The sequence below is a fragment of the Denticeps clupeoides genome, chromosome 7, assembly GCF_900700375.1.
Source record: "Denticeps clupeoides chromosome 7, fDenClu1.1, whole genome shotgun sequence".
In the NCBI taxonomy this organism is placed as follows: Eukaryota; Metazoa; Chordata; class Actinopteri; order Clupeiformes; family Denticipitidae; genus Denticeps; species Denticeps clupeoides.
Window position 1 is genome coordinate 3,731,589 of NC_041713.1, and position 8,660 is coordinate 3,740,248.

Sequence of the window (8,660 nt, forward strand, 5' to 3'; positions counted from 1 at the left end):
CTTGTAAGCGTCGCGCCCCGCGTCCAATTCATGTTTGCGATTATCGTGAATAATTTATTCACCATTTGCACCTGGCATTACTTCTGTTTATACGTCTGCATTTTATTCCTCACCACCGTTGCTGATATTGCCATTACACTCTTCCATTATGTCGTCACCGGTGTGACAAGCAGAATGCATATTGCATAATGCATCGGCCACAATTCATACAATAAATCTTTTTGGCGCGGTTATGTAAAGCCAAAAAAAAAAAACAACATGCATCGACGGGACGTTTCTTCGGCTAATATGTTGCCAGGCAACACGGAGCCTGTTAAGCGACTTCGATGCATCGATCATTAATCGCGATTAAGGCGAAGTCGAGTAATGCGAGTAAGGAAGACGCAGTGAGAGGAACTGTCCCCCGGTTATTTTACGTCAAGCGTTACTACAGCATTACTAATATAAACCCCTAAAAACATGGGTGTGGCTTTAATTCAAGACTTAAGAGTAAATGTCATTTCCCCTTTTGTTTTTAAACATTATATTTTTTTTAAATCATGAACTACTTTCAGCTGGAACTATTCAAGAGGTCTGAATTAAATGACTGTATTTTTCATATCACAGTATATATTGTCATTTATTGATCCTTTAAAGGAGAAACGTGTAAGCGTTTGTCCCTTGGAGAACCGATAGGGGGCAGTATTTCACCAGGAAACTGTTAGCCTCTATTGTAAGAAAATAGGGTGACTAGATGTCCTCTTTTCCCCGGACATGTCCTTTTTTTTACCTGGAAATTGAGTCAGAGTTATGGCATCCTACAGGCCTCTTTACTTCTATTCGCGCCCCTCGTATTCTGCAGAGAAATACCTAAAGAGCCACCTCTCCTGCCATGGCCCTCACACAACCTAAACATTATTTATTACCTGTGATTGGATCTCAGAAGAGCAGACAATCCAAGAATCTTACAGAATTTCTTCTTTTTCTACAGAACAACCCTCCAGTAAGAACTGAAAAACTGTCTAGAGAAAGTTTTTACCAAGCTGTATGAAAGTTGAATCGTGACTTTCTTTCTTTAATGTAGAGACATTTCATTCTGCATCCACAGAACTTTGTCAATCTGAGGAAAGTTGGCTTGTGCCCACAAATTTATCCTCCATGTTGGTTTCACCTCAATCCCGCCTTGAATAGACTTGTTACGTGGAACAAAAGGGGAGGGGGTGGGTAGATGTGACAGCCCCGCCCTGGCACCCCCCCCTGCCCCCATTAAGCGGGTCGTTCAATGTGGCCAACCTGGTGAACGTGTGAATTGGGCCTGATCTTCCTGGGGATGGAAGAAAGGGCAGCAAAATAGGTCGGAGATAGGTTGTGTCTCCACCTCTGGCCTCCACCTCTGTTGAGTGAGGGTTTGTTGATTTGCACATGCATAGCTTCCCTCACTCCTCTCTCAAACCACCTACCTTCTCTGTCCAATATTTGAACATTCTCGTCCACGACTGATGTTCAACCTTCCCAAATTCTCCCCCACCACCCTTCTGCTACGTTCCCTCCACTGGCTCCCAGTAGCTGCACGCATCAGGTTCAAAATACTGATGCTGGCCTACAAAGCCAAACATGAAGTAGCACCATCCTACCTCACAGCCCTTATTACACCTCACACTGCACCTCGTATACTCCGAGCCTCCAGTACTGCTCGCCTGGTCCCTCCATCTCAGAAGGTACAAGGAAGACATTCATCTAGACTCTTCTCTGTCTTGGCCCCTCGGTGGTGGAATGAACTTCCCCTCGAGGTCAGAACAGCTGAGTATTTTCAAACGGCAGCTCAAGACCTTCCTCTTTAGAGAATATTTAGATGAACTTGTAACCTTCTTATTGTCTGACTTCTGTATAGAAACTACAACAGAGTGAATAAAAAGATTGTATTCATAGTTGAGTGTCCTAATGAACTAGAACAGATCACTTCATCGATGGTAACTTGAAAGCATGTTGCAAGTCACTCTGAAGTGAAGTGATTGTCACACGTGATACACAGCATAAGGCGTCTGCCTGGCGTCTGGATAAGGGCGTCTGCCAAATGTCGTAAATGTAAATGTGAGGTGAAGGTACACAGCTGATTCTGGCCTGAGGTGTTGCTCCTTCTGTGCTGGGCCATCCTCCTGTGCTTTACCAAGCTGTAGTACGTGGCAAAGGAGGTGTTCTGACCAGAGGCCTATTGTCCATTTCTGTGGAGATTTGCACCTGTAAATGATGATGAAGTAAAAATGTGGTCTTGCTACAAAACGTTAAACAAATGTGTGCACTTCAGCGATCAGTTCATGTTCACCCACAGTTACAGACATTTTTAAGTGAGGGTGGTAGTAGCCCAGCGGGTAACACACTCGCCTATGAACCAGAAGACCCAGGTTCAAATCCCACTTACTACCATTGTGTCCCTGAGCAAGACACTTAACCCTAAATTGCTCCAGGGTGACTGTCCCTGTAACTACTGATTGTAAGTCGCTCTGGATAAGGGCATCTGGTAAATGCTGTAAATGTAAATGTAAAGTGAGGGTGCCCAAACTTTTACATGCCACTGCATAGTCACATTCATACGAGTTACATAAGGCCTTCCTCCTGGAGGTTGGCCGCGCCGTAATGAGGATATGATTAATTTCAAGAGTGGAGTGTAGGCGTGTAGTCCGTTTAGCAGCAAATCTTTTATCCGTAATCTGGCAGCGGGCCTTACCACGCATCCTGTGGTTAAAGGAAACGTTTTGGTCGCTTCCAGGACGTAGCAGATTTAAAATGCCTCCTGAGAAGACAACTTCCTGAAGTCAGGTACTTATCCCTCCCCGCAACTAAAGTGCAAAGTTTGTTTTCATACCCGTCAACGGGAGAAATTGCCCATTTAATCCGCCATGTCCACCGCGGAAGCCTGGGGGGGATTAGCCAACGGGGCCCGCCACGAGCCCAGGGACGATGGCGGGGTCGCCAAGTAGGGCCCATGGCAGGTGACGGAACGGAGGGATTAGAGTTATGATTCCTGCAGCCGTAATTCATTCCTTTAGTCCCGTGGCAATAACCGTAATGAATCACGCCGGAGCGTGGCGACGAGCACCAATTTTCCAGCGCCGCCGCAACTCCCGGCGCTATCGCGACGAGTGACACCGTCATCCACATCTACTCCCAGCAACAGTGGCGCCACCTATACTCATTGCAGAAATAATTAGGCCAGCGCCGATAATAAAGCGCGTATATTCCACTGGAGAGGCAGAAGACAGCAGTGGCGGGGGGACAGGGGGCTCAGGAGGACCCTGAAGCGAGGGATGAGTGACGTGGAAGCGAGTGTAAGCAGCTGCCTCTGCTAACTGTCACCGCGGAGCGGAGGGAGAGAGCGATGGATCCAAGGCGAAGCGACAGGGCGGAGGGGAGGGAGCTAGAAAGAGGACAGGGACTCGTGGGCATGCAGGGGGACAGAGGTGTAAAGTGTAGTGATTGTCACTTGTGATACACAGCAGCACAGCACACGGTGCACACAGTGAAATTTGTCCTCTGCATTTAACCATCACCCTTGGTGAACAGTGGGCGGCCATGACAGGCGCCCGGGGAGCAGTGTGTGGGGACGGTGCTTTGCTCAGTGGCACCTCAGTGGCACCTTAGCAGTGGCACCTTAGCAGTGGATTTAACCACAGTAGTTTAAGGAATGTATAGTTTTACGACACACACTCCCTCTCCAGAGTACCGGGGCAGGAGGACCTGCATGGTTGTGGTCCGCCCTCCTCAGGTTGACCGGTATTTACATTTACAGCATTTATCAGACGCTCTTGTCCAGAGCGACTTACAATCAGTAGTGACAGGGACAGTCCCCCTGGAGCAACTTAGGGTTAAGTGTCTTGCTCAGGGACACAATGGTAGTAAGTGGGATTTGAACCTGTGTCTTCTGGTTCATAGGCGAGTATGTTACCCACTAGGCTACTATCACCCCGGTATCAGGTGTGGTCCCCCTGATCCGGAACTCACCGGCCAACGCACGTACCCGGTGAGCCACGATCTTCTCTCAGGCGGCGGTGTGAAGTGTAAGTGAGGGTGCGGGCCCATGCAAGAACATTTCAGCGGCAAGACATTTTTGGGACATTTTAAATAAACACGTTCTTTCTTTTTCAATCTTTGGCGTTCGTCCACCCGTCCATTTCAGCGCCAAGACATTTTTGGGACATTTTAAATAAACACATTTTTTCTTTTTCAATCTTTGGCGTCCGTACACCCCAGTCGTGACAATTTTAAACTGCTATTTTAAACTAAGCCGTCTAATTTATGCTAATGAGTAAATTGTTTTTTTTTTACTTATACTGACAGCAGTGGTGGCCTAGTGGTTAAGGAGGCGGCCAAGGAGCCACTGAGGTGCCACTGAGCAAAGCACCGTCCCCACACACTGCTCCCCGGGCGCCTGTCATGGCTGCCCACTGCTCACTCAGGGTGATGGGATAAATGCAGAGGACAAATTTCACTGTGTGCACCATGTGCTGTGCTGCTGTGTATCACATGTGACAATCACTTCACTTTTCACTTTCGGTTTGTTTGGTTTATTCACATAAATGTATTGGTAAGATATGTGACAGATTAAGTTGTTCAGTTTATTTCTGTGTGTGTGTCTCTGAAACAAAGAAAAGACAAAAGTAGAATTCTTGGCCGGAGGTCTCGGATAAAGCAGAAAGCTTTCTGAGTTTATAACACCTTCAAGAAATATGTTATTAACCGTTCAGTAAAATTGAGTACATAAAACCAAGTCTCAAGATTCAAGATTCAAGATTGGTTTACTGTCAGTATACCGTGTATTGAAATAATGTTTCACACAGACCCGCGCATAGTGCAATCAAAAAGAAAAATATATACGTATATCCACACTAAACTAAACTATACTAAATAAAACTAAACCTTAAATACTGTACAGGTTTTCTCTATAGGAGAAAAGTAGAACTTTTCCGTACAATGAACAGGTCGAACAGGACATAACTGGACAACATCATGTAGGACACTTGTAAGTGGATATGTAGGATATTTCAAACAGGACACACAGGACAAGACAAACATGTGCAAATTTGTAGGAATGTGCAAAAATCAGGTGCATAAGGATGGAAGTTTTTTGGTGATGGCGGTGCATTGAGTGCATTGAGAGCTCTGGCCGCTTGCGGGAAGAAGCTCTGGCAGTGTCTGGCAGCTACAGTTCTGATGCTGCGGAACCATCTGCCAGGTGGTAGGAGGGAGAACGGGCCATGTGAGGGGTGGTGAGAGTCCATCATTATGTTCCGAGCTCGACGGATGAGGTGTTCCTCTTGGAGCTGCGAGATGGGTGGAAATGGAACCCCGATTATGTGCTCTGCTGTCTTCACTATCACGGACAGTGATGTAGCAGCAGAGAACATCTCAATGGTCCACCGGTAGAACGATGTGAGGAGGGAGGTTGGCCTTCTAAAGCCTGAAAATCATGGAGAAGTAAACTACAGTATTCTTGGCTCTGAAACACTGAAGAAGCTGGGAACCACACCCCAGGCCAATTGATATAGATTTCACACTGATTCACAGTCACTTGAATTACTGGTGGACGTTCTCCCTTTTTGGCATGTTGTAGTTCTGGGCAGCTGATTACCAGTGACGTAAGTGAATGCTGATTGACTGAACCCTACAGAGCCCTACAGAGGGTGGTTCGATCAGCTGTACCAAGCTCCCTGACCTTCAATCAACCTACAACAAGCGGTGCTGGACCAGGCCCAGGAAGATAGTGAAGGACCTCAGCCACCCCAACAATGGACTGTTCTCTCTGCTTCCGCTCCCTGAAGTCCAACACAGAGAGAATGAGGAGGAGCTTCTTCCCGCAGGCTATTCGAGCTCTCAACAGTATCTACAATAACAACACTTCATAGAACTCCAATCCACTCCAGCACTTTCACTTTCACTTTCAATCCCCCCAGAATCCTTGCCCAAACCTTTATAATTTTTATATATACTTTATACTTAATCACATTATACTTTGACTTCACCCTACCTGTTACACATATTTTATAGGTTACATAGGTTAAAGACATAAAAGTGTAATATTTGGTTATATTTGCAATATTTGCATATTGGTTCATTGTTACTTGCAATATTTGCAATACTGTGGTCTGTAGCAGTTGATAGAAGCATTTAACTGCACATCATCCCGTGTATGACTATATATGTGACAAATAAAAATGGAATTTGAACATGAACAATGAATCTTTAGGAATCACATCACCTAGATCTGTAGAAAGTGTAACATTCTGAATATAAGATGAAAAAAAAAACGTTCATCTCTGTCAGCAACCCCGTGGACGCCGACCCGGAGGTAGACCGCTTGGATGTCGATGCACTAGACCACTCCCTGGATTCTTCTTCTGCTTTCTCTTCTGACGGATTTACAGGGACAAGCAGATGGAAAACAAAAGTGTCTGCTTGCTAGTTACCTGTATGTTGGAGAGGCGGAGCTAACGACTCAGCCAGCCCTTTTTATTGGTGTGTAATCACATTACTGACACCCAGAGGTTTTAAAAAGGGAGGAGCCTGTGGGCATGATTGACAGCTCTCACGCACCCTGCTGTTATCTCAGGACCATGGCCAGTTTATTTTTTCGAGCACTCTGATAGATGACCTACGAATGTGAGACAAGTGACCACGCCCCAAACTGTACAAATGCCCCAGCTTCTGCTTCATGGCGTCAAACTTTTATTTCCCAACACGTTCCGTGAATTCTTGCATTCAGCGAAGGCCTTACTCACAAGACAAAAAGTGGTCCATAGAAGCTTGAGTGATCTGGCCTCGGGGCTGTGGTCATGCTAAGTGCCTCAGCCAAAAAATCCAGAAAGCAAAAGAACTTCCGTCCGGCTCTTATGTCTCCTGCGGTGATCCGTCTGAAACGCTCTTGTTCTCCCTGCGACCTCGTGAACTAGAACATGTTGTCGTGGCCCCGCTTGAGATGAATAGAACTTTCTACCCTAATGTGTTTCCAGAAGTGTCATTATTCATCATCTCACTCACAAAGGCCCGAGGGGGACGGTTTTGGATGCTTCTGTAAAGGCCAGGTCATCAGGCTTTTGACCTCTTTCACGAAAACCATCTTTTTCCCTTCCTTCGCTTGCTGTCGCTTAATTTCCATCTTGTTACCATGACAACTGTCTCTTAGGGGTAGTCGCCCACACCTCGCCGTATCCTTTCCTGGTGTTTTGGTTTCTCTCTCTCCCACTCACTCTGGTCCACTCCTCCCCGTCCTCGGCCATTCCGCGTTCCATTTTCCCCTCATCAGAGGCGGACGCGAGTTCGTTTTCATCAGAGTCACACGTTAAATATTTATGCCGGTTCCAAATGGAGGCCCGCGGCCGGCCGGAGGCTGAGATGCGCCTCAGCGGTGGGTCCGGCGGAGCTGGGACTGATCCCGGAGCGGGATCAGCGGGCAGGCCAGACCCTGCCGGGGGCGGCGCATGGAGCTGGCAGTGGACACTTACCAGGAAATGTCATGGCGCGTTTCCACCAAATTAAACATCAAACACGGACCCTGGCGGACCCGGACAAACAAGCACACAAGCACTGCAGCCTAACCAAATGGCAAGTGAAGTGTCTCAGAGGCCACCACTCGCAAAGACAAGCACCCGCCGATCAGGCCAAACCTGACGACAAGCCACCACGTCGTGGCACACTTTCGCACACGGACCCCCGTCCCGATGGTGCACCGGACTTACAGAGACAAGCAGATGGACAACAAAAGTGGCTGCCTGCTAGTTATCTGTATGTTGGAGAGGCGGAGCTAATGACCCAGCCAGCACTTTTTATTGGTGTGTAATCACATTACTGACACCCAGAGGTTTTAAAAGGGGAGTGGCCTGTGGGCATGATTGACAGCTCTCAAGCACCCTGCTGTTATCTCGGGACCATGGCCGCTTCCAGTTTATTTTTCGAGCACTCTGATAGATGACCTACGAATGTGAGATAAGTGACCACGCCCCAAACTATACAACCTGGAACCATGCGTTTCATTAAAATGCACACATAACTTCTTGCTATTTCCTTCTGGCATGAGTGTGCATTTTGTGCGTGTGTGAACGAGCCAGTGGATTGTCATGACAACCTCCTGGCAAAAGAGTTGACTGTGCATGCTACAGGCCCATGACACAGAGTTGTGTGTGTGAAGCGAGGCATGTGTGTCTTGACCTGTTTGGTTGTACATGTTGAGGTGTGTGTGTGTGTGTATGTGTGCGTGTGATGACACAGTAAATGTTGAAATGTGTGAATTAGATTATGTGGTGCTGGTGTATAGGTGTGTATGGTTTTGTGCGTGCATTTTTCTGCGATTGAAAGCTTGCTTATGTTTGTATGATCCTGTCTGGCCGTGTGTGTGTGTGTGTGTGTGCGTTCGCGTGATGTGACTGTGAGTGTGTTGTGACACACACTTTCTCAGAGACTCAGCCGCTGTTCACACCTCTTCTCCCCCCGGGGGCAGCCGGAGCGAAGGCGCTCTGTGGCGACAGCGCCGGCTCTCAGCACCCCACCCACCCCATAAATCACCACGCGGCGGCCCACCCGGCCCCCCCGCCGCTGATGAGATGTTCATTTCGGAGCTTGATGCAATGATTCCGTATGGATTCGGCCGCCCTGCCAGTAAAGCACTCTGCTCACAGAAAGGAATTAAAGTG